This window comes from Notothenia rossii (assembly GCF_949606895.1).
Source record: "Notothenia rossii genome assembly, chromosome: 1".
Taxonomy (NCBI): domain Eukaryota; kingdom Metazoa; phylum Chordata; class Actinopteri; order Perciformes; family Nototheniidae; genus Notothenia; species Notothenia rossii.
Genome location: NC_136912.1, coordinates 81,154,321 through 81,181,312, shown reverse-complemented (window position 1 = coordinate 81,181,312; position 26,992 = coordinate 81,154,321). Strand labels below are relative to the sequence as shown.

Below are 26,992 nucleotides of genomic sequence, written 5' to 3'. Positions count from 1 at the left end.
TATCTTTCAAGACAGACATAACAAGAAAAACTAAAATACAGAAAAATAACAATACTCACAGAACAACAATTTAAGTAGGGTTTGGGAGGGATTACAGTTTTAATGTATTTAATGCATGTGTTTCTATAAACACATTTTATTTCATTCTGAGCAATGCTGTTGAAGGTGGGCAGGAGAAGACGTTCATAAATGCCTGAAACAATTCACCTCTCATTGGCAAGGTTTTTATCCTAGATTTGATCCTGATGTTTATGGTATATTTTATGGATACCTTTTGACGTGTTTTGCTTAATAATAAATGTTATTTGCAAATAAGAGAGGTAGAACAATCTGATGTGTTTTATAAATGCAGTGGTATACAGTACATCAATAATTTTTGACACGATATATGGGAACTTCACGCATCAAAGACTGACAGCATACAAGACGATTAATGGGCGACAGTGGCTCAATTCGCAGACTTAATTTGATTCAAATCCTTTTATTTCCATTTCCATTAAATCATCCATATAGTTGCAAAGAAATCAAGATTGAGTCACTTAATAGCCCATAAATGTAACTAATATTGTTACATAGCTAAAGTAAATGTCAATTATATATTACAATATGTCTTGTTAATAAACTCTCCAAACAGAAGTTTAAATTTTGATGAGCCCAAAACACAGAGTACCTGATTGTCTTGCTGAAGAAATTGCAAAAATCCAATATGTTTGAAATAACATGCTCAGCAATATGGAAAAGCAGTGCGTTAAAGGCAATTAAGATGCAATGTTGTTTTGACAGTAGGTTGCACGTCTCTTTTCTGCTGCTGACACTGAGAGAGGTATTTTAAAACTATCAGCACCAAAGTCTGCTTAACAGCTGGCATGCCCTCATTTGTTGGCCTACACACTGAAGTTGAATGCTCACTAAGTAGTTCTATCTTACTTTAGAGAGTGTTTCTAAGTAATATCATTACGCTAAACGACAGCAGGTAATTACAATATGGCTAATTGCTGTAATTACCTGATTTGAAAAACGATTGTCTCAAAGGGACATGCCAGTCTTTTGCTTTGTAAGGAGACACAGATGTTGGTGGCTGTAGCTGCCGGCAACTCTAGCTGTACAAGAGATAGTCCTAATTACAGTGTAATACACACAAATTAGTGTCTGTCTAATTAACATACATTCATAAGATGAGAGGACATTTGGGAAAGCAGTGGATGACGTGTGTGATCTAAGAACCTTACAGCAAAGATAAAAGGGTACATAAAAAAACTTTCTCACCTTACTATAACCTGGTGCATTGCCATGCATTATTAACTTTTAAGTTACATATTGCCCTATGTTCACTCAGTAAGATAAGAAGGTAATCCTTTCTGAGAGCTGCACATGATTTAGCAGTTGATGAGGGCGTTATTTGCATGTTTTTCACACTTTGAATATCTGGATGCATGGAAAATAAAGTTTAGTTTAAAAAAAAAAACAGTACTACTAAAATGTGTAAAAACTTCAAACTCCACTCATCATTACAAAAGTCAAAACTGTTTCCATTCATCTTTTATCATCGGCTGTGGCCCCAAACACTTTTCTGGTCACTTTTTGTTACAAAAAACCTGTGAAACTGTTAGCCATTTTCTGTCATGAGCTTGTAAGCTTGCCTTTGGCTAAGTGAGATCAATGCATTTAAATGTGAAGTTGGGGGTATGGGCCTGCCTTTAATTCCTTTAAGGATGTGACCTCAGACACCAAAACATTGGAGGCATGTTGAGCCACTTACCACTAGGGAACTTCAGTAAGACCCGACTGTTAGTGGTGAGCACATTATTAGTGCTGATAGGAAAATTAGTGCTGATTCACTGAGATTTCCCTATGGACCTGTGCAATGATGACTCATTTGAAACTGACTGCCTCTGTTTGTGTGATCTGTATTTGTGCTTGTGTGGCTGGGTGGTGTGTGTTACACGTGTGTGTTTAGTTGCCAGAAGTACAAAAGTAACATGCAGACCTCTCAGTTCGTCATGCTTGTCTGCGTCATGTGTGTGATCTAAGAACCTTAGAATATCTATATATTAGAATATCTTCGGGATCTGCAGGCATTACCGGGAGCAGTAATTTGTTCCATACAACCTTCGAAAAAGGGAATTTCTCGTCAGGCTTCCAATCTGCCTTTATTTAATTCTCAGGTAGTGCTCCCCGTGGTTACTATCCACATGAATACAAACTGGCTTTAAACAGGTCCCATATATCTGTGTGTGTGTGTGTGTTTTTTCATATGTGTGTATTTGGATACAATTGCAAATCAAGGCGCACTAGCAGTTTATTTAAAGTTCTTTGATATAACGTTTTCTTTTGGTCTAGACCAGGGGTCAGCAATTTATTTTTTGATATGAAGAAAATGTGATCAGTGTGCCAAATAAACCCTATCCATATGAACATGATTTAAGTGGGGGGTGGACCTCACATCCTGTAGGGGGGTCCGGGAAGATCTTTTTTTAATATTGAAGTTAAAAGCATTAATCTGGTGCACTTTGAGAGCAACATTAAAGGTCCCATGTCATGGCCATTTCTGCTGATCATAATTCCATTGTTGAGGTATACAACCTCAACAATTTATACCGTAACTTTCAGGATATTATTTCATAATCTGTTGTTTCCGTGAACGGCCGACTGTTGTGTGACGGCAAATGCTGATTGTGGGGCAGCATTTTCCCCTTTGCTTTCGTAAAGGAAGGTCCAGTAGTTCCTAAGCTAAAGGAGGTTATAAAGGAAGTTTGAAACCTCCTTTCCTATCATCTCTAGAGAATTCAAACGGCTCTTATCATGGCTGCCACTGAGGTACTTCTGGGTCATTTAACTCGTTAGGAAGGTTCCTAAGCAAAATTGACTATTCGACCGCAACCCTGGAGTGGCGTTCCGGTGCGTTCCGGCAGCACTACACCACGTGATGACACGTTACGCTCGTGTTGTGTTCAAGGAACCTGTCCTTGGCCAGGAAAAACAGGCAGTCACTTGTTGAATTCTGTTGCGGTCTAGATTTCTTACATGTTTTGTTTCCTTATGTGCTGCGTTGCGTTGCGTGCATGGCATCCTTCTGCAGGTAACGGGGAGACGCGCTCTGGCGGCGGTCTCGTTCAGGATCCGAAAATACAATTTAAATATTTTGCACACTTATTCCACCTATGCCTAGTGTGCCACACTGGTTACGATACTGCGTGGCAATGGTGGCACGCGTGCCTAGGGTTGCCGACTCCAGACCAAACCCCCAGGAAGTGCGCCGGACTCTGAGGAAAATATTTGTTGTGGCCAAACGGCGATACTACACTTCCGTATCAGTCGCTGGGCCCGGAAACACTTTTTCCCATTGACTTACATCGGGAAAGAGTGGTCTGTAAATCGTTGGATAATTTTTTCTAAACTAAATAAACTACCCAGTATGAACATTTGTATAGCCCTTATTAAAAACATTCGGTCTTCAAGTTGTAAAATGTGCTAATAACGTTATTCTGAGAGTTATTTTCCTTGGCATTATGAACGCGCATCCAACCCACGGGACCGCGCCGCCCGGCACATTCATGTGACGTGTTCAGTACTACATGAGCTTTACCTTTACCCATGGATGCACAATAAGAACGGATTATATGATTATATGAACACTTTCGTGACGTTTCGCTCTCTCAAAAGTTGGGCCATTTTGTCTTCACATAGGAATGAACGAGGCCCCGCCTCCCACGCTGTATCCAGTTCTTATTATACATCCATGCCCCAGACACACTTTGTCTTCTCTAATATTGCTATTAAAACATAGATTTGCATATATTTATATATGGATAAATAGATTTTAATTTATACAGACATATATGTATCTAACTGTGGATTCTTTAGTTATACTTTTATCAGCCATTATCGTAAAATGAAACCTGTCAGCATAAGTTACATTCTGTTTATGTGCTACAGTATGCCGCCACAGTCAGACCAGTGTGATACATATAGTTCATCGGACTTTGAGGTAGATTTGAAGTGAAATATGTTAATCAAATATGGCACCTATGTAAAATATATTTCCTTCACATGGAATTAACATATTTCTCTGTATGTATTTCATTGATCTCAGGTAACAGTTCTATGTTAAGGCTCATTCATAATCACACCCAGGCTTTCTTTGAATTACTTGCACTCTCTCTTTTCAGCTCTTTATCATGAGAAAATATTACCCAACTCCTGTGGCAGAACAATGACATTGGAAGCTAAATTATACCAAATATGCACTTGAGAAATGGATACTAACAGGTGATGACATGTCTATGTGAGGACTAGATATCGGATTCCTGCTGTGGTAAGATGTAGGATTCAATCCCAAGGTGAGAAGTTGTTTTTTTATTTGCTGTCTCTGGGCCTGAAAAGGTCCTTTTATTTTGGTTCTGCATGGGAGTCTTCAACTCATTATTCAATATCTAACTATTACAAATCTGTGCAGGTCTTTGGGGATTCGGTGAAATGTGTATACAGGAGGGCCTTCATTGTTCTTATTCAGGCATGCAGTTTGGAAATATTTGATTACTAATAGTAGGTCTGGATACTGTGTGTCTTTAGTAAGTCCATCGTTGAAATAGGATCTTAGGAAGTATTCTGATTCTAAAAGAACCAGGGGATTCCCTCAACTCAACACACGTTTCCAGCAGCCCCTCAAAATATACAACAACTGCCCTTTGCTCATTATGTGCACCAAGCAGGGGTGCCTCCTTGTTGGAATTTCCACGTCTGGTGCCTGAAAACAACTCCTCCTTGCAACTCATATAAATAATTAGAATTGGAGAGTGTAGCTGCAGCTCTGGTGGCATTTGAGAAGCTTCCACTGCTCTGTGTTTACATCTTCCAATGGCACTTACTTCAGTGAACAAAAAAAAAGGCACATACTGCAGGTTATTTTATTTCCAAGCACCTTCGTGCAATGTTTGGCCCTTACCTGCCATTTGTTTATTATGGAGTCAGCAATTTAGTTAATTTAACAGGGGATTCCGTTTTCCCCCTGCAAATGGTTTCTGTTTAACTGTGTTTTCTCTTTGGACAGTTGTTGTAATTCAGTCCATCAAGAGATTGCCCATGATTTGAATGGGAGGAATTTACATTTGCATGGATATCAAATTGCCCTGAACTGACACCACTGATTGTTTTCCTCTCATACTTACCAGAAAATGCTAGCTATACAGTGTTTGAGCAAATTGACTGACCTTTGTGTGATGATCTACAGGCCCACATAAATATTTTCTGTCATAACACTGTGTAGAACAATCAAACAAGCTTGTGTGTACCACATAGAATACCCCCCATTCAGCTCTTTAACACGAGTCTCAATGCCCATGGTGCAGTCAGTAGGATTTCCTATATTTCGTTGTCAGCAGTGAATAATACAAACGTAATGGCTATCGAACTTGGCAGGCCTTGATAGATCTTTCCGCAGGAGTGGACTGGAGATGCTATGGGGCGTCGAGCCTGGTGGCTTTCAGATCCTCGGTTGCCATGTTGGTTTATCAGTTTGCTTCCTGCCAGCCGCGGTGGCCCTCTTTGTCTCCATCCTTGTATTTAATGGGCAACAGTGGCATATGAGGAAATAATGATTCATGCTTTTAATTGATGTCTTTAATGGAGGACTTCAGAAATGCATGCTTCTTTATTGGTTTACTGGTTGCAGCACGCGGAAATTGTTGTATCCTGTTGCTGCCTGTGTGGTGAAATGTGTCAGTGTGTATGTGAGCTGAATTATCTCTTTACATACTGTACATTTTGTAGAAATACGGCCACTTTCAGGGTTTGTTAAGCGTGAGATATTTTAACCAAATACAGATTGGGCATGAGTGATAAGTTCCTTGTGATAAGTAGCTACATCAAAGCACATTCCCCTTGGTGTGAAGTCTGTAGTGCTTTTTAATGAATACCAGCACTTTCTGTCTTAATGCCCTATCTGAGATTTAAAGCAGCCTTAATGGAATCACCCGTTGGCTTCCTAGGGAAATAATTTGTTGGGTGGAAATCTGTTCTTGATATGGGAAGACAAATAATCAGGTCATTAAGGGTAACCATAAAGTGTGTCGGAAATTTGGGCAAAACACATGGAAAAAGCTGATTGTTGTGAGAATGGAGGAGGCTGTGTGGCAAAGATGCTCTTAAAACGAATAAAGCTTCTATAAAATGTTCTGCTGCTGAACTAAAGTAAAAGAAAATATTTTACTGGCCAAAAATAATGAAACATATTTACATTATGAGTCGGCTCACATTCTTGTGGGAGAATTGTAATACCTCTGTCTATTGTGGGTTTTTTTCCACTCAAGTGATAAACAGACCCAGTGTAACAGGGGTTTGGCTTCTCTTGCTCTTTGACAATTGTGTCTTTAAGATTGAAACATGGCAGGTCACAATAAAGGCAATGAATAAGTTGATCCACCCTCACAGTCATTATCCGTCCATTCAGAGCAAGTCAGAAGGTCCTGGGTGTGAACAGACTGGAGTTGAGGACAAAGCTTTCATACATGTGGGTGTTATCTGCTTGCTCCACTTCCTTGAGACTCATGGGGCCTTTTGTTATGTAGCTTTCTACACCAATATCTTACTTAAAGGGATGTGTCGACCGAGAATTAGCCCATGTCTCGTGATGACGCACACAGTACCCATTTCATTTGATTTGTTGAAGCCAATTTGTTTATTTCTTTAATAAATCAGCAGTGGTTAGTTGTTCCCATCCCTGAATAATTTCATTTTGTAAATGGGATTAAGATGTTCTTTTAATTAAATAGCCACCATTTAGATAAACATAATGATAACAGCATAAATGCAGTGCTTTACTTAATTGTGTCAGTGAGATACACTATATATTAGAAACCACACTTGTAGATTTAAATAATAAAGTTCCCGGAATCGATATGAAAATTATTTTGGAGCATCTTCTGATAAATATGTGCCTGAAAAAATACAAAACGACATATGTACTTTATCAAGTTATGATAGCATCATTAAGCATCTACCAACTGAGTTACTACAAGGAACTAACTATCGTCTACAGCCAAGCAATCAGATTTTTCATTTAACATAAACATAAAATCCCATTGCCCCCCCCTCCCTGACCTGTCTGCCTCTTTTCCCCTACTCCCCCCCCCTGCCCGACTTGTGAAGCGACCTTGGGTTTCGTGAAAGGCGCTATATAAATATTATGTATTATTATTATTATTATTAACAAATGTGTGTTCTAGGGACACACAGGAAAACACAAGCAGAAAAATCCCTTTACTTTTGTGCTCATATAATTCATTATATTGTGGAGAGAAAGGACAGTTTGTTTTAAGGTCATGTGTCAGATCCATTGAGCAACTAGGAAAATCAGAGTAGCAGATATATAGGAACAGGATGTGATTCCACTCAGTCAGCATGTTTTACTGAGTTGCCCTTGTGCAAGGCACTGTTAACTGCTTCAGTACATTTACTCAGTTCTAACGATACACACTCACATCCACATGTGCGTGCTTCATTTCCACACCTCTAGAGCGTCTTTCACAGACTGCTGGTATGGACTTGCCAGGATAAATAAGGCTTTAGAGCACATGCATTGTGTGATCTAGATAGTGTGCTACCACTGATATTATGAATTGCTCTAAATTAATCACAGGATATCTAAAGGAGACTCAAAATACATCCCCTGATCTCACAAATAGCAACTAAATCTCTGGAATAATCAAGTTTCATAGTATGCAAACCATTTCATTCCTCCTGGGGAGGATTTTAACAGACCTTTTTTAAACTTATAAAAAGTCAGACATCATTTCATTGGGGACACTTTAAGCCTACTTAGGTTTTCCAGTAGTGAAAGATGCAAGGGCACTTTAAGCTGTTAAGGTTAATTTACTCAAACATTTGAATGTGATCAAGCTTAATAAAAAACAAAAAAAAGGTTCCCCCCATTCTGGCATTTGCCACTTTTCCATTGTACCTGTAAAACCCGGAGACATTCCTTGGCGTGCTTTAAACAACAAGCTGCTTGTTGTTCTGATGCACATGTAGGGACTGTTTATGGTGGTGTTTCCCAGTGAGCCTGTAGTACTGCCGGAGCACTTGTTTTGTTTTTGCTCTGGATTTTGGAAAGAATGTGTTTCCAACATAGATGAACCATGCCAAAGACGTCTTGATGATGCCTCGTCCTACACAACCACTCCCAGATGCTTAGAACGTTTTACGAATACACTTTCCTCATTATTTGGGGCTTTACTTGTTTGGCATCATGCTGGCCATGTTCACCAAAAGCAAAGAAATTAGTAGGTTTTTTATAATACAATGTGGGAAAGTCAAAACCTTCAGATATGGGCACTACTTCAAGGTTTTTGTGCAGAACAATGTCATGCAAGAGCGTATGTGAAATGAGTGATGCTAGTGAGGGAAAAGAAAAACAGATGCATGTAAGGGGAACTACGTGTTAATAATAATTACATAATTTATTTGTAGTGTTCCCTAATGCAGTTAAGTACATTTACTCCTAAAAAAGGAAAAGTATATTTGACTTTGGTCAAGATTACAGTCAAAATGTATTTTCATCTCTATCATAGATATATAAATTAGAACAATTGATTGTATTAATTGTATGAATTTCTCTATGGAAGGCCTATTCCCTATACCCACCTTCCTTTCCCATACATGTACTAAAATACAGTTTAATCCATCCATCCATCCATCCATCCATCCATCTCCATCCATCCATCCATCCATCCATCTCCATCCATCCATCATAAAGCTCATGCCAGCCATTTTAAACGACTTGAATCCAGAACTGTACTGATTGAACCCTGTCTCTTCCATTAAATATAGACAGCCATAATCTCACCTTGGCTTGTTGCTCATTTAATGACGTTACCCTTTAGAGCATGGTTCTGCTGGTTCTTCCTGCGCCAAGTGGGATATCCAGGCCCAATACCTGTGGGTTTTGGTGTAAAAAGAGAAGTGTTTCTTTGCGTGCAGCATTAATTTGTACTGTATGAAACACACTGCAGTAATTTGACTGCTCAAAATAGATTCCCAGTGTGGAATAACTGTGGGAAATGGCAATGGTTTTGGTTATCAATTCAATAGCTTTATGGTTTTTCCCCTGTATTGCCTTCATTTTGTTCTCGCCTTCAAAAGTGAAGGAAACTACATTATTTAACTTAGTTTCATATAGCCTGTTTCTCTCTAAGATTGAGATAAACTAAACGGAGTTACAGAGAGTGGAAATGGATCATTATGTGGAAGTGGCTGGATCTTCTAATTACAAAAAGAGGATGCTTGTTACATTATAAAACATGTGGATTTAAAAATGTCACTTTATTCACACCAAAAGTAGTGTATCATTTACCCACATTTCATGATGTGAATTCAATGTCAATGTTATTTAAAATAGAAAACAACCTCAGGTTATACTGTGTTCCCCAAAAGTCATTTAGAAATAATCTTTGTGATCAGTTGGTCACGTTGGAGTCGTTCAGCTCAAGCAGTCTCCATCATGGCCCAGATTATTACGCTGTTTAATCTTCCCCCCAAAACAAAGCGGCACAGTGTCTCCAGACATGTACTGTACGATTTTCACAACAAACAGGTGATTAGCATCGAAGGGGAAACAAATAGCGGACCTGATTCGGAACCAGCGCGGCTGCCTTATGGGGAAGATTACTGGCAGGTGGGGCCAATTGGTGAACAATGGCCCAGTCCAGGGTTTGAAGGGCAGATGATTGCTGACAGATGGAAGCCTCCAAGTCCAAGAAGAAAGCAATCAGGTGGGAAACGGGGACAGGAATGTGGGGGGTCGATGGGAGGAGAGCAGCACCATTGCTACCAGGCGGATGGATGAAAGTCCGGCATGATGTCAGCCTGACTCAGCGTACACATCCACACTTACCGTGGCCCTAAGCTAGGCTGATGTAATGCCCCCCACCCTTATGCGGGGCAGGGTTGTGTTTTTCCTTGGGGGTCGGAAAGGGTCACAAGGTGCAACTGAACTAGATAAGTGTAGACGGGCGCCACGAGAAGCTGCCCAGCTTAAAGTCTAAGCGTACTTTCAGCTGAAGCAATCGGTTTGAGCTTCCTTCGGACACATGCTTCAACATGTGCTTATTTACTTGATGTTTTTATTTATTTTAATCATTTTTGTTTCTAATTTAGTTACTTTTGCCATTGCCAGGCAGTTAAGTAAAGGTTACTTCATTCTTAACACAATAAATTAACAAATGGGGTTTGGAGACGGAATATTAGTGATTATTGTTTACATGTGATAATTATACTTTTAAAATGTCTGATATTTGAACGAAAAAAACTATCGAATTAAAATGTGTCACTATGCCAAATGCTAGATGGCAACACAGTGAGGCTTTTTCTTCCTTTCTTTAACATATCTATTGGGACTATTTCAATTGAACTACATTTTGATTAAGTCATTTAGTTTTAACCACTTCTTCTGACACCAACGGTTGATCTCGGTGAACTAACTCCTTATTTTTGCATTGTAGTGGTGAAAAGAGACGTCCATTTGCACTACATTTAAATCAACACTAGGCCAATCCCTCAAGAACATCAACTCAAAATGTGACTCCTATCATCTTCTATAGTAAAAGCCTGGCATTGGTGAAGAACATCTCCACTCACCAGCGACACATGATGAACACCCAACGAAGACGGAATGAAGGAGGTTCTGGGAAATACAACATAACAGGAAATGTAATTAAAGATTGGGATGCAGCTATAATTAAACCTTTCCAAGGGAGTGGTGGTACACCTGGAATGCCTCCCGAGTGGAAGTAACACTGAGAGCCTCATCAGCATGGCGCCATAATGATTTTAACACTGGGCTTTATTCCGGCTGTTACCATAGCAGAGTCTGGATCCATACAGCTGGCACTTACTTTAGAAACAGAGACAGACCAGAATAGATAGAGTGAGACAGTCAGTAAGAGGGTGAGATGGTCAGATAGAGAGTGAAAGACCAAGGAGAGAGAGGGACATACACACAGCGAGCCCAACCAATATCCAGGTGTTAAGATATGGATTACCTACGTCCTTGGGTGGAAAACGCTAATGAGTACTCCTTATTCAAGAAGAGGTTATTTTTCTTTGTGGACACACATTTTACGGTATAATGTTGTGCATGTCAAATATAAAGTGAGTTAGCGTTTAAACAAAATGACAAAAAAAAATGTTTCCACTCAACTTGAAACTGATGGTAAGATTTGTGATAGACGTGATAGAATTTCAAATAGACACCATTTGTTTATTTCTTTGTTCTCAGTCCAGCTCTCTGACTTTAGCCGAATTATCTTTTTTTTTATTATGATGTTCATTATGTTATGACTATAGGTTTAGATTAACACATTTTACACAGATATTCCAGCATAAACTTTGCAGTGATTTTCAGATCTTATCAACAAAACATCCGAGAGCTGCTCATTCGCTCTTTATGCCATTCTGGTTTTTACGTCATTAAAACATTCTAACAGAAATACAGCACCAATATCCACACCAAAAATGCATTTGTGTTGGTGTAACAGCGAGGTTACTTTACAAAAAATGGTGAAGTAATGCCCACTTCCCTCCACCATTTCCTTCGGCGCCACCGCTTTCATTTATCAAAAAACCAGAAGATGTCCGGCAGCAAAAATTTGACATACATTTATTTTTAAAACATGATTATGGCACTTGCTACACATTTTCCACCAAGGAAAGGGGGTCTGCACTTTGCAAAATGTTTCTTTTTCTTTCAGCAAAAATGTTACCATATTCCAAACCTTCTTGCACAGGACTCGCTTGCCCTGCTGTTCTGTAGCTGAGCAACATGCAAACACACAAAGCTTCATTTGTAAAGCAGACGGCGGTTATACGATACCCTTCCACTTTAGTCATGGTCTGGGTTCCTGGTTTTCTTATCCATGGCAGCAGGGCAAAAATGGAAAGTATGAATTCAATTTATTGTATTTTTGAGCTTTTCTGCATCCCAAAATAACTTTCCAGACTCTGTGCCACTTTATATTTTTAGCATCTGAAAAAGAAGACTTAAATCAGCCCTTTCTCAGCTTAACTTTAATGCATTTGGATTTGCTATTGTATAGAATTGTGTCACCTCTGTTCACTTTATTTAAGCTTGAGGTATTTCCTGAAAGTGAAAAGTGTTTTATCACTGGTCTAGATGAGTGTGCCACGTGATTAAAGCATTTTATATGCATGTGTAAATAACTGTTTTCACTTATTCATATATATTGTTAAATGTCCTGTTTTGCAATGTAACCAGCTGTCAATCAAACATTGTGAGCAGTTCCACTACACCTTCCGTGGATTTCTGTCTTTGAATTGTTGTCAGTGGTTAGTTGGTGCTCTAGTTGTGAAGAAAGAGAACAAGAGAGGATCATTTTAATAAGTATTTTTTACAGTTGATGGCAAACTCTAGACAGCCAGTAAAAAGGCCTTCACAAGCAAAGACAGATTTATTCCACTATTGCCCTCATAGCAAAATAAATCAAATGTTAAATCTAATGATTAAGGCGTTACAAATGGTTAATACAGTACATTGAGTATATGGCAGGATGCTTGTAGGTTGTGCACATTATCCAACAGGCCGTGCACTTGCGGTGCTTTTTGATCTTTCGAGAAAGGGAAACATTACCTCAGCCATTCACCATAAAATAACACAGACTTTGGTCAGTTGTTTACATTTGAGTTTTCACTGAAAAGGTGAAGAAGAGAGAGAGAGAGAGAGATTGTGGTCAGAAAAATGTGGTAGGAGGCTCAGATGAACTAATATTTCAGTAAATGCAAAATCAGCTGGGTTTATTTTAAAGCAGCCCTCTATTTTTATAGTAATTTGTGCTGCTCATTTAAAAAATGTTAGTCTTGGACCTGGCTTGGTGAGAGTGCGGAGCCGCGTTAGATTAGCCATCTGCACAGTGTAAACACAGCCCTATTCCGCTAAGAAAAGAAATGCAGCGATGAGATGATGTTAGCGCTATCTTGTTAAAGTCACATGAAGGATCAGTGGCATTACTTAAGGCTTTATATTCACACCTTATGCTGAGCTATGTAAATGAGAGAGGCAATTGACCCAGGCAGAGTCAAGCCCTTGCATGGCTCTGATTGAACATAATTAAATCATGTGTGCATACCTATGTACAGCCCAGACTAGGCCACATCAAAACAATGTGAACGTTCCCTGTTCAGAGAGAAGCTGAACCTGATGAGCACATGGCAAGGGCGTTGTCCATTAAAGAAAACCCCTGAGTTTTCTCAGAGCTTTCTGGGTTTGTATTGCTGCTTTTTAGGTGGTCCTACGGAAAGTCAGGCACCGGAGGGCTCCCAGGGTCTGTGCAGTGTTGAACTTTTTTCCCCAGTGTTAAGGCTAAATGTTATTTTTCTCTCCTTTCTCTCCCTCACTATTCAACCTGTTTTCTCTCGCAGTTGCCTTAATGAGACATCAAAGCCCAACGAGCCACAGCTGTGATTTTGTGAAATCAATGGAACGGAGCTCCTGGTGTGTGCCAGTGTTGGCTGAAACCTGCATTTAAGCATTCAGTAAGTAGGTATAAATAATATGAGAAAGTTCTCATTTAAATTTAACACTGTCTTCTGTTGTGATTTAAAAGCTGGACAAGTTTGAGATTTGGTTTATACTAACATTAAAGCTGATTATGTTGTTTGGAGGCCGCAGTTTCCTAATCAGATCATATTTGTATTCCACTTGGATTATTCCATTGGGAGAAACATTGAGAATGACAATGGCACTTAATCAAGAGTAACAAAAGGCCTTAATACAAAATGTGAACATATACAAAATGAGACGTTTATCATTAAATGTAGCAGAAACTTCATTTCAGTCTGCTCGTTCCCTCTCATGTAACATGAGAAGAAAGAGTAGCCCCGAAAAATCTCTTCATTTCCTCTTCTCTTCCTCTCACACTTGGGAAACTTTGAAGTCCATCTTGCTGACACAACGTCCTTTCCAGCTAGGAAAGGGAGGGTTTTCATTGTTTTTCAGATCATATGTAAAGTTAAATGTCTGAGACTGAGGTTGTTTTTCTTTTCGTATCCTGACCTATATTTTACTTAAATAAAGTAAACGGTTATAGCTGATTGAAACTTTTAAGAAATGGATATGCAGTTTGGAGATAGCACATATCAGAATATATTTGTCATAATATCAGTTGCTATTGACCTTAGAACTAAGGTCAAACTTACCTGTTTAATCCCAGCCCATGTTCCCTATTAGTGGGTGAAGAATTGAACGCTCAGTGAATTTTGCTTCACAACACTAGGAAAATGTCCTTATCCTGTGAATATAACTTATCTTTAAGTACATTGATTTTATATTTAATCATTTGAAGGTCTATGCTTTCCCGTACAGGTTACACAAATGCATGATTTACACCCCTATTCAATGTCAGTACTGCTGTATCCCCATAAGGGGCGAATATCAGAGTAACAAGGCAGTTTAACCCTAACCCTGAAAATGTTGACATTCTAACAGCATAATTTGACCTCTTGAGTTAACGAGATGTACCTTAATAGCATGGAGGCTAAAAAAAACAAAATTATGGGAGGAGGCTTTTTTTTCATTCATGTTTAACACTGTCAGAATGATTTATGTCAAACGGAAACAAAGAGACGTCCACCTAGGGCACGGAAGTAATAACCTTTGCCAGCAGCTATCAAGCGCAGCATGTGAGGTCATTAATTAATGCTCATGTCACAGGAAGATTAATAAGAGCTCTGTGGAAAATTATTAGTAATCAAAACGTTCAAGGAAAAATGTTTTTTCTCATAACGCAGTCCAGCATTTAATCTAAAAACCTTATTGTGTATAGAAATATACAATATATAAAAACATTTTTCCTTCTCTCAAAATATATGTATACAAGTATTTGTAGTGAGTCAGTGAATAAGAAAGCATTTGCCAAAGAGCAGACAACATACGCTATCTCTGCTCCTAATATTATTACAGTGGAATTAGATTATTTAATTTAGCGTACTAAACACATTTAAGACATCGTTACAGATTTGCAATGTCGTGTTTCTCCTTGTCTGCACTTTTCCCCTAAACAGGTTAAGTCATATTATTAGTTTGTTAGGATGGATCATCTTAATGCTCTCTTACTGCAGGAGCGAGCCACTTATTTCTACCCAGATGCCTTGCTATCACTCGTTCTCTGATGTTGGTCATGTACAAACGACAATGCATTAACCTGCAATTACTGGTTAGATTAGTGACAACAAAGGAGATGCTTTTGGTGACAGGTCTTTCCACAGCTTTTGAGGTAGCAGAGTTCTTTTATCAACACATGCACCACATTACAAAGATATATGTTTAAAATAGTATCTAATCATCATTTCCTTTCCAAAGAGAACCATTATGCGTAAATGGCTTATTGCTATCTTCCAATGTCTCCCTTTTATGGTTTTCCTACAATTCTTTCCCCCATTTTATTTGCCCAATGTGAATGAATTATCCCCTCCTGAGGGATCTACATCTGATCACCATCCATTGAAGACTCTATTTTTCCCTACTGTGTGTCTCCAAAGAAAGGTCGAGTACATACGCAGAGCTGCAGGGAAGTCCTCAGAGGGAGCAAAAAAAAGGGGGGAATAAGAAAATGAAAAGAGAGAGGAATGGAAGGTTGGTGTCACACAGCCATGGGGACCCGCGGATATGCTTTCTTCCACCATAGATGCAATAATGACCTCAGATGGTTCTTTTCATCACTAAATTAGGCCCATTAACTTCAAATTAATCATCATCATCCCTTTCACTGAGAGGCAAACCGTATTGGATGAAGATTAGCAGAATTTCCTATCATGGTTGATGAAATCCTACTAATCTGTTGCAGTGGTTGTCTTTCAAGTGTGTACTGCTGTTGCGTTCTGTATGCATTTCGTTTTATTTAATTACCTTTCCTAATTTAATGATCTACTGACCTGCTGAGACACTTATTGACCCTTTAGCCTAGGCTATATATTTTTCATGAAGGATGTTTACCTTTGCCTAGGTGGCCCAGATATCACCTCTTTGTAGTTGAGACGGCACACGAAGAAAGGGAGGCAATACGGATTCACTTACCCTCATGTGGCTGTTGGTGCAAGATCTGAGAGTCACTGCTTCTGCATCCGACAGTTACTATGTGCTGATGTGTTGGGGTAAAGCAATAGCACAACCAAAGAGAGATGTGTGTTAGAACAAAAGATCTCTGCTGGATATGATGGAGATTGGCATTAAAGATAACGGCAAACTAAATCAAAGGGAACTCTCTAAATTCACCATCAAAAGTATGGCAGCAAAGTCATGTGACACACAGGTGCACTCCAAGTGGCCTTTCTTTAAAAACACTATCCATGTTAATTAGCGTCACATCAGATTTGAGGTTCAATGGCATAAACTTGAGGGTAATGTTACAGACACACACTTAAGGGGACTTCCTCTTTGCAAAGTGAAGTGAATGGAAACTGGTGGAAAGGAGCATTTCAAATTAGCCAGTAAAAAGCATTACCAAGCATACATTGTCTTACTTGTTATTTTAGTGGAACCTTTACATTAAGATCCACAACTTAGGTTTAGCTGTTCATTTAACCGTTTGGTTTCCAAATCTGGCATTGCATAAAGCCTCTTTCAGATCTATTCCTTTCTTAAACACCTGTCGACTGTATTATATTATTTCTGAAGACACATCAAATGTTGCATCAAAAATAAATATCCTTTTCCCCAATCTTAGGGTGCTTTCACTAATCACTGTGTATGCAGGACGAATGATCTGATGATGTAAGAGATGCTTCTGCCAACCCACGCAAAACCTTAGGTGTGTACACTAGGATCTGTTACGCACCACCCGTGAACCCCAGATGCACAAACACAGAAACAGTAATGTGATCCGCCATCTTTTCCCCAGTAGGCAGATTTATGCACATAAATCATTTCCTACACTGTGTTTTGGGGGATTTATAGCAATAATAGGCCATCTCTGCCATTCCCATCCTGTTCCCTCCCTGGGAAAAAACCTCACAGGTCTTAACTTTTGGTCACATCAGGTTTCCAATTGCAACGTTACCTTTTCCTAACCTCATGGCCCCTAAACCTAATCATGTGTTTCCATGGAGTTACCTGCCCAATCTAATCTCAGAAAGCTTTGAAACAGTGGCCGGCCCGTGCTAACAATGTTTTGGAACCGGTCCACATGACCCCTTTCTGCTGTTTGATCATGTTGGTTTACTGGAAGGTTCCACTGGTAAAACATGGAGACTGCTTGTACAATAATATCGCCACTGTCACATTTAATAGATGTCTTGATTGTGTGTGTCATTTGCAGCTGTGAAGTTCATTATTGTTTTGTCTATAAAAGCTAGGTGTACGTGGCAGATTCCATGTCTGAAGTGTGTAAAGGTTTTTCTTTGTTGTATTTGATTTGCAACAAGGCTGATATGTGACAATAGGCATAAACATTTATCTCATCAACTGCGATTAAAGAAAAACTACTTTTTAGTCAAACATTTCCCGACTACAACACTACTAGCTGTTGTTGTTCTTGGTCATCATCATCGTGGTCTGCTGAGATTCAAACCTGTTGTGTAGTGTTTCAAGGTTGAACAACCATGCTTCCTTGCAAATGCAGCTATGCAAAAGCAGTCCACACTTTTAGTATATTTACCTGAAGTACCTGAGTCAGAACAAAGGGTCCACCACAAGATTAAAGTTGTAAATGATCAGTTTTTGAACTTGCTATCCTACACAAACACATTGTCATGACCTTGTGTAGCTGTTCGGTAAATTTACCAGTTACAAGAACCAGACACCTTGATTTGATGAAGATATTATTATTGTGACGCACAGTTCAGTCCATGATGGTCGTCTTCTGGGGGATTAGTCAGCCATGTTGTATATCCCCACTGGTCTAAGACGTCAAACTTACATTTCATTCCTGTCTGCAAAACGTTCCTGAAGACAGGGAACAGTAACTGTCTGTGCAACCAATAAAGCTGTTTAAACTTTCTCATTCATACATCAACAACACAATGACAAAAAAGAAAAAACGCCACTGAACACCTCACCACATTTAGAGCTGTTTATTTACAATATACTCCAAGCTCACGAAGTTAGAACACCTTTCTGTATCATGTACTTCAGTTGAGAATAAACTGTACCCAGAGTAAGACTGAATAGTATCATGTTCTCCCATGCCAGTTTAATTCAATTGTAGCTTTGAATCATTTCAATGCATATATTTCAACTTTAACACAGGTTGAGTCAAAGTCCACAGTTTAGTACAGTTAAACACTGTACTCTGTTATAGAAGCAATTGTGTCCAGTTGTGATGCATTGGCTATAGAGCTAGTCAACAACTGCTTGTGAAAAATGAAACCTTCTACTCTGAATGTACTGTTTGGTTGACCTGCAGAACATTGTCAGCTGACCGGTGGCAATTAGGACCGATTTAATGTCCAAACACTTCTAACCTACCTCCCTACATTAGCATATTGGCATTTAGCTGATGCTCTACTCCAATAAGTATCCAAATGAATAGGTTGCTTGGAAAGTTGAAGTGGACACGTGGCTGTTGATGGACTCGTTGACATTAGCAGAGAGCAAACTTGAAGTCCTAGGCACTGGGCGTCCCTGCTGCATGACGCAGGGAAGGTACAGTTCTCTGAGCGATAAATGTGTTGAGTAGTAATGGGGGATAACATCATCCTCAAGCGGTGAAGCCCATCAGGGTTCACTCCTCTTTATGACCATCATAAATGGATACTCCATACTCATTTCCCATGAAGCACCTGCAAAATGGGACTCGTGGAGCTGTGGAAGTTTAATATCAGACGGTATTTTCTCCCTTTATTTTTTCCTCGGGGAGCTTTTTTGCTAGACACAGGAATGCATTACTAGAAACGTTTAAGTACTTAGTTATTTGGAAACTCCTAGGTAAAGCTAAAGCAAATGATTTTTTCTCTTGTGCCACTTTGCTCAGCTGGATTGTCCAAACCAGGCTATGGGATTTATATTGGACACAGGCCCTGTCCAACTACTTTTACCTGTTTAAAATAAGGTAATGCTGTGTATATCTATTTTGACTATGAAAAGGCTGTAGCAGAAGATGCAGTTAGGACAAGCAAGAGGGCATTCTCTATAATATGTACTTCCTGTGACTACTGTACTGTCACGGTTTGTGAAACAAGCAGGACCCAAATGCAGATATAAACTGAAACTTCCTTTATTTCAAGGCTATGAGATATATGTACAATGACAAAAACAGAACACTCACCGCAGAACTAGTCAGGGAACAAGACGAACCGACCAAGACAGACAGACAACCCAGAACTTAAATACACACAAGACTCAATCACACAACAAGACACAGGTGAGGAGGGAGGAGAAAACACAGGGGCCCAGGTGAACATAATCCGACAATTAGACACACCAGGGAAACTAACGACAAGAGGAAAACACAGGGAAAAGGACCAGACAATAACCCAGAGGAAAACATGACATGGAAAACAGCAAAAACATCCAAACCTACAAAACTATAAACGTGACATAACATGAGAATCGTGACATAACCCCCCCCTCAAGGGACGGATTCCAGACGTCCCAAAAAAACAAAAATCCAGCAGGGTGGGTGGAGGGGGTCTGGAGGACGTGTCTCGGGCGGACGGCCCGGGGGCAAGGCAGAGTTAAAAAAAGGGGAATTCGGGCGGACGGCCCGGGGGCAAGGCAGAGTTCAAAAAGGGGAATTCGGGCGGACGGCCAGGGGGCAAGGCAGAGTCCGAGGAGGAGTGAAGACCAGACAGCTCCGGAGGCCGGTCAGGAGCCGGTATATGCAAGATCCCCCATGGAAGAGGACACAGGACCGGCAGGACCCCCGGCAGGAGAGCAGTCGGCAGAATCCCCAACGCGACAGGACATGGAGTTGGCAGGACCCCCAGCGGAAAAGCAGTCGGCGGGACCTCCAACGTGACAAGACATGGAGTTGGCAGGACCCCCGGCAGAAAAGTAGTCTGCGGGACCTCCAATGGCTCAGGACATGGGGTTGGCAGGACCCCCAGCAGAAGAGTAGTCTGCGGGACCTCCAACGGGACCAGACATGGAGTTGGCAGGACCCCCGGCAGAAGAGTAGTCTGCGGGACCTCCAACGGCACAGGACATGGGGTTGGCAGGACCCCCGGCAGAAGAGTAGTCTGCGGGACCTCCAACGGGACCAGACATGGAGTTGGCAGGACCCCCGGCAGAAGAGTAGTCTGCGGGACCTCCAACGGCACAGGACATGGGGTTGGCAGGACCCCCGGCAGAAGAGCAGTCTGCGGGACCTCCAACGGCTCAGGACTTGGGGTTGGCAGGACCCCTGGCAGAAGAGTAGTCTGCGGGACCTCCAACGGGACCAGACATGGAGTTGGCAGGACCCCCGGCAGAAGAGTAGTCTGCGGGACCTCCAACGTGACAAGACATGGAGTTGGCAGGACCCCCGGCAGAAGAGTAGTCTGCGGGACCTCCAACGGCACAGGACATGGGGTTGGCAGGACCCCCGGCAGAAGAGCAGTCTGCGGGACCTCCAACGACACTTGAGTGGGTTGGTTCGCCAACAGAACCCGGGGAGCTGGCGTCGGACGGACAGCCAACAGGAGACGAGGTGCTGGAGTCGGCCGGTATGCCGACAAGACACGGGGAGCTGGCGTCGGACGGACAGCCATCAGGCCACGGGGCGCTGGCGTCGGACGGACAGCCAACCGGAGACGAGGTGCTGGAGTCGGCCGGTATGCCGACAAGACACGGGGAGCTGGCGTCGGACGGACAGCCATCAGGACAGGGGGAGCTGGAGTCGGCCGGTACGCCGACAGGACTCGAGGAGCTGGCGTCGGCTGATGAGTCAGCAGGTGACGAGGAGCCGGAGTCGGGACCGTGGTTACTGGAGCCGGCACTGAAGCCGGGACCATGGCTGTAAGGTCCTGTTCTGGAGCCGGAAACATGGCTGTAAGGTCCGGTTCTGGAGCCGGAAACATGGCTGTAAGGTCCGGTTCTGGGGGCGGAAACATGGCTCTTGGGGCTTGAGCTGCTAGCTTGGCCTTGCGACTCCTCCTCTTAGCAGCCGCCTGAATACTCCGTGGACCTCCATAAGCCAGACGAGTTCCAGAATATGACTCCTGGACAGGAGCAGGAACTGGGGCAGAAGCACGGGTTGACTTCAGCCGGAACCCACCAAGGCGTATGGTGCCAGGTTGGGAATTGGGAGACATGGAGCTAGCATGCCTGGGGCTAGCAGGCCGGGAATCACACACTGAGAGGAAGTCCAAAATCCAGCCAGGTAAGAATTTAACTAAACCTGGTTTCTCCATTGCCCTCTGGTGTGCCTCAGCCCGAACAGCCTCTCGCTGCTGACCCCTGGACGCTCCCAACCATCGACTAGAGCAGACAGCCAAAGCAACGGTTAACTCCAATATCTCCTGCTCAAAAGGATCTGCTGGGCCCATATTTCAGGTTGGTTCGTACTGTCACGGTTTGTGAAACAAGCAGCACCCAAATGCAGATATAAACTGAAACTTCCTTTATTTCAAGGCTATGAGATATATGTACAATGACAAAAACAGAACACTCACCGCAGAACTAGTCAGGGAACAAGACGAACCGACCAAGACAGACAGACAACCCAGAACTTAAATACACACAAGACTCAATCACACAACAAGACACAGGTGAGGAGGGAGGAGAAAACACAGGGGCCCAGGTGAACATAATCCGACAATTAGACACACCAGGGAAACTAATGACAAGAGGAACACACAGGGAAAAGGACCAGACAATAACCCAAAGGAAAACATGACATGGAAAACAGCAAAAACACCCAAACCTACAAAACTATAAACGTGACATACCATGAGAATCGTGACATGCACACAGTTAATATATAAAGTGGAGATGCAGTATAGTGGAGCAATGAAACTGATTTTATAATATACTTGGTCTGAGGTACCAAAGTAATAAGAAATGGTGATTAAAAGTTCCCAAAGGATGAGAGAGGGTACAGTTATGCGAGTCCGAAGACAATTAATGCATTTTCTTGATTTTCTTGAATAATAACGTTATTATCTTAAATGTATTTAAAACATATTTCTTCACCTTTTCCAATTTTGTTTAGCCTTTTTACAGAGAAATTAAGGTAGGTGTTTAAATATAAACCTAAAGAGCTGAGTGATGAAGAATACAATTTGCTTTGATCAAAAATGCTTTATAATATTTTGAAACCTTCACCTTACTGAAGTAGCAGTAACTGTGTGTTTGCAGAGTTGCAGATGAAGATGTGAACAGGATTTTTATATTTGACATGTTGAGTTATAGCGGTAGCTGTTTTAAAAGTCATCCATAAACTAGCGGAGAGAAAAGTATCTCTTGCATTGATGCCAGAGCCTCTGCAGAGAAACAGATTAGATACTGCTGTGCCCTTCTGAAGTGAGGGGCCATCACCAAAGTAGTTGGAGAGGTATTTTGGTTCGGCCATTCAATGACATCATCGAGGAGTGCGCCCTCGTTAGCAAAAGGGAGGGAGAGCAATTAGCTGGTGCAATTAACCTTTAAAAGGCTGCCTATCTGGAATGAGCAAGGATGAATAATAGTCGAGTCCCCGGTATAAATCCAAGGCGTTGCCATCCAGAGACCACCCCTGGAGACTGCTGAGGTAAATGGCTGCAAGGGCACCATTGAGGAGCTTGGTGAATCAGGCATAGGGGAGAGAGCTAACTCACACACATCTTATACAACTTGATATTGAAAAGTATCAGATGCAGCTCCTCCCATTTGCACCAATTTGTAAGAGAAATTGGCAGAAGATCCAGAAAGGGTGTTGCCCCCAGAAAACATACATCACCCCCACAATGCCTTGCATTGACAAATGGGACAGTGGGATGGCGTCACAGTGATGTCTGAGAGGACTGCTGGTGTCAGAGCAGAGCTTGTGTGTGTTTTTGTGTGATAAGACAACGTGTGCATTACGGGTCATTGTTGTCCAGGCATTAACCTTCCCCCACCGCATCAGCTGCTGCCAGCCAGCTTCTTAATTACCGATGGACAAAGGAGGATGCATGTGAATGTGTGATGAAGAGGCCTGGGTCTACAAGGGGAGGGTGGAATACGGCTAAGTTTAGTCAAGTTGTTCATTTAAATTACATCGTTTTTGAATGCTTTTGTTTTTACATATTAACATTAGAGTATTGGGAGTGGTGTGTGACCAGTGTATGAAATATAAAGATATGTCAGAAATAGAATGTTTGGTAACATATATACTAGTTTCTGTTTATGGTCATATATATATATATATATATATATATATATATATATATATATATATATTGTGTTTTTAACATTATACAAGATTCAGATTCAAGAGTTCATACAACATGTAATTGAGTATATTTGTATACTGTATTTGTGTACATAGTGACACACAGACTATATCTTTACTTAACTGAGCAACCAGAAATGATTACTGCAGGGTTGAGGAGGTGTGAGGAAAAGAACAATAACTCTAATTATTCTTGCTGATTGGTTTTGCATGTGTTGGCATCCATCTAGTTTAACTATTGTTTCTATGTGTGGATACACTGGCTGTAGAACACGCTTATATTTATTTATTACTCTTAGAAAATGCAAATGACACATATTGAAGAGCCTCAATTGAACAGTGACTTTCCCCCACATCTTCACGAAATACCACCTCAAACATCCCTGCTGACACATGTTTGTAGCTACACAGTAGCTTAAGGTTTTATGTGGTGTTGACCGAGACCTGAAGCCTGTCCTCAGATGTCATGCTGGACTATATTTCACCCTGTAGGGCCATAAACAGTTTCCTAGAGCAAGTGTAATGTTTAACAGTCATTTTGCTGCTGCCAAGTTCCTGGTTTGGTTTAATGACTTTTGGATGGTGTGACTGCGATTTTGGAAGGCACAGAGTTGTGAATTAGTGATTGAAACATCCATTTGCTTCCATTGGATCATGCTAATGCTCAAACCTGATGGAGACGGGCATACATATATCTTAATGTAATGGGTCGCTCATAAACGCTGTGAACATAAATGATGATTTATTAGTTTTTTCATCGAAAATACTGGTGATATAAACAGGTGCCTGTCACTAGTCAATTCAAATTCATATGGAAAATGTGCTTGCTCTGTTTCATGAAAGGACAGCTGCAACATTCTTTTTGCAGTCTTTCAGCTGAACATGTTTACATATGTGATACGTGGTTGTGTGCATGCATGGGCTTTTTATTATGTGGCTGAATGTGAGTGTCTGCGAATGACTTGCTTTTCAGTAATCCATACCAGATTTGTTTACTTAATGAACTATAAGAGCTTATCATCAAACCTGTTTTCAGAATTTTCAGCTCAGCCAAAAGAGATGCAGGATAACGCACGTACCGCAATCTTATAAAAAACATCAGAAAAACACCCTAATCTCTTTCTGCAGTGGTAATGCAACAGTTACAGACACTATCCAAACTGTTTGATTTCCTGCCAGGTAGTATGAAATCATGGCTAAAGCAAGTATATCCCAAAGAAATACAAGATGAAGATAGCAGTTACAGCTACAGTGGCCACACACAGTAGACTGGATATTGACATAGGTCAAATATATCACAAAAACAAACACCTTCACCGACAATATTTTCAGTTACTTACATTAGTGGATGATTTTTGAGAGGTTCATGTTTTCAAGTCTGCTTCATGTCAAACAGATGTAAGCCATTAGGGCACAACTGGTACACTGATTACTCCACAGCACATGGAGAAACTCAATCTCAAACACACACATATGAGAAAAAAGGAAACAAGTAAAACATGTTTTTAATGTTATATAATAGTACACAGTTCAGGCACTGAAGGAGCGGTTAGAGGTTTAACATTTAATAATTATTTTAATTAAATTCTTTAGAAAAACCAAGTCAAAAGTCAAGCATTTGTGAACTCTGTATGTAAGCTAAATATCTCATATGCTGAAATGTAACAAACAAGCACAAGTCAACGAGTCAACATCTGTTATGGCAACGAAACCTTTTAATTTCACAAATGAAAGGAAACTTTTTTGTTTAACATGGCTAACATTTACAGCATAAGGACAACTCTGATAGCCTAAGGTATAGTGCCATTCACGGAAAGGTTTATGAAATTGACCTCTAAACATCTTTAAGTGGTTGTCAGAACTTTCCAAATTTCATTGTATTTACTCATATAGTGAACCTTTAAGCCATCTGGAAACAGATTGAATTTAATCAAACCATAACCTGCCGTGCCAAACAGTGTTTACGTCTCTCAGTGGCATCTTTTTTGAAGAATTATTTTCTGTTAAACTAAACTTATTAACAGCAACATTTTCCATGATTAAGTCCTACATTCTCTCATACTTAAATGTTTCTTTGATGAGATTCTATGAGTATATAAAGAAATAAACTGTTTACAAATTGAATATTGACTATAAACAATAAGTTTAGTTTCTTATTATAGAAAACTATCTGAAGTGCATATTTTAGATTGTCCGCAAGCATCCTGTTTGTAAACAATGCAAGGACAGCAAGCCAAACATAGAGCAGTATCTGATATTATATTTGTAATCTAAAGTCCTTATGCCCATTTTCTGTACAAACCATTGTGTCAGCACATGGCCTCTTCAAGGATGAATTGACAAACAAGTTCTAAAGGGCTCTAACCTTAAGTGGTTTCCCATGAAAATCTAATCAGATGTTCTACAACTATTCCTTCTTTCAACATGAGAGGTTTGATGTGGCTCACTGAGAACACTTGAGTAGACTGGGTGTCATTCCTGTCTAAAAACAACCAGGGCTTTTGTCACCTGTATGATGTGTTGCAAAAGCAGCATATGTCCTTAGTAGCTCAGCTGCTGGTGATTGAGGGTGAAATCACAAAGATATTTGAGGTTGATTGCGGCAGAAGATGAATAGAGAGTTTAAGAGGTGCACAGGGACGAAGCTAGCAAGAGTACACCAGTGACCCTTGGCTGAGCTCTCCGACCAACAACTTGCACCAGCGGAAATGGGGAAGGGTGGGGGAGCACTGACAAAAACTGCAGTAACATTGAAGAGGGGAAGAGAGTGAAAGAGAGCGAGAAGCCACAGGCAGAGGGATATCGAAACAGAGGGGAGGGGTGGAAACAGAGGGAGAACGAGACAGAGTGAGCAAGAGCGATTAGAGGTTCAGGTTTACCAAAACATGACTTAAGCAATTAACTGTGAACAGCCCAGTCAAGGTCATCGGCAAAGGGCTAAGAAGCGGTTCCTGAAGGCAAAGCCACTGCAAATGAATTTAAGCCACTGCATCCGATTGGCTTATTATACATTTCAGGTGCCACTTTTGCCTTCCTAAAAATGGTAAAATCTCTGGCGGCAGCCCTGTGAGAGCATTCTGAAAGAAGAAGTATGGAAAGTATTAGATCATGGACCAATGTCTTTCCTCTCAATGGCAGAATGAATGAATTTTCCTTCAGTCCAACCAACTGTTAGTCCAAACCTGCAGTGATAATCTAAGTGCTTGAACAAATGCAATGCCAAGCTTTTAATGTTACATTTGATTAATTTGTTCAGTTGTTTAATACATTTTTTTTATCTGAGTCCCCCTTTCTTGTTCATGTCCCAAAGGAATCTAGGTAAACAATACAACCCCTGCTTAATTATTTGACCTCATTTGTATTGCTGTTGAATGAGTTATACATATATTAACACCTTCAGTTACTTTCATCGTATTCCAAAGTGACAATGGCTTTAAAGGAATGGACACAAATCTTACCTTAGTATTTCTAGCCACCATTTGTTACTTTTTGAACTGTGTGTGTGACCTGCGTGACAAATGCCACTTAGAGAAGACACCAAAAATAATGCTTCCTTTTCATACTCTTATGATCTGTTATAATCAGACATTGGTAGACCTGCAGCTTTCTTTTATAACATCTCTTTTGACTGCCTACCAACAGGTTGCTTCTGCAGTCGT

The 26,992-nt window shown here is 40.7% G+C and overlaps 1 protein-coding gene across 3 annotated transcripts in view; it reads left to right on the top strand.

Annotated features, from left to right (window-relative positions):
- The window catches only part of LOC307025505 (alkaline phosphatase-like), an 89,199-nt gene that overhangs the window by 5,340 nt on the left and 56,867 nt on the right, over window positions 1-26,992 (top strand). For all 3 annotated transcript variants that reach the window (XM_079660231.1, XM_079660230.1, XM_079660232.1), the window contains one exon: window positions 13,429-13,542. The gene's annotated coding sequence lies outside the window, so the exon portion shown is untranslated. The remainder of the gene's footprint in view (window positions 1-13,428; window positions 13,543-26,992) is intronic.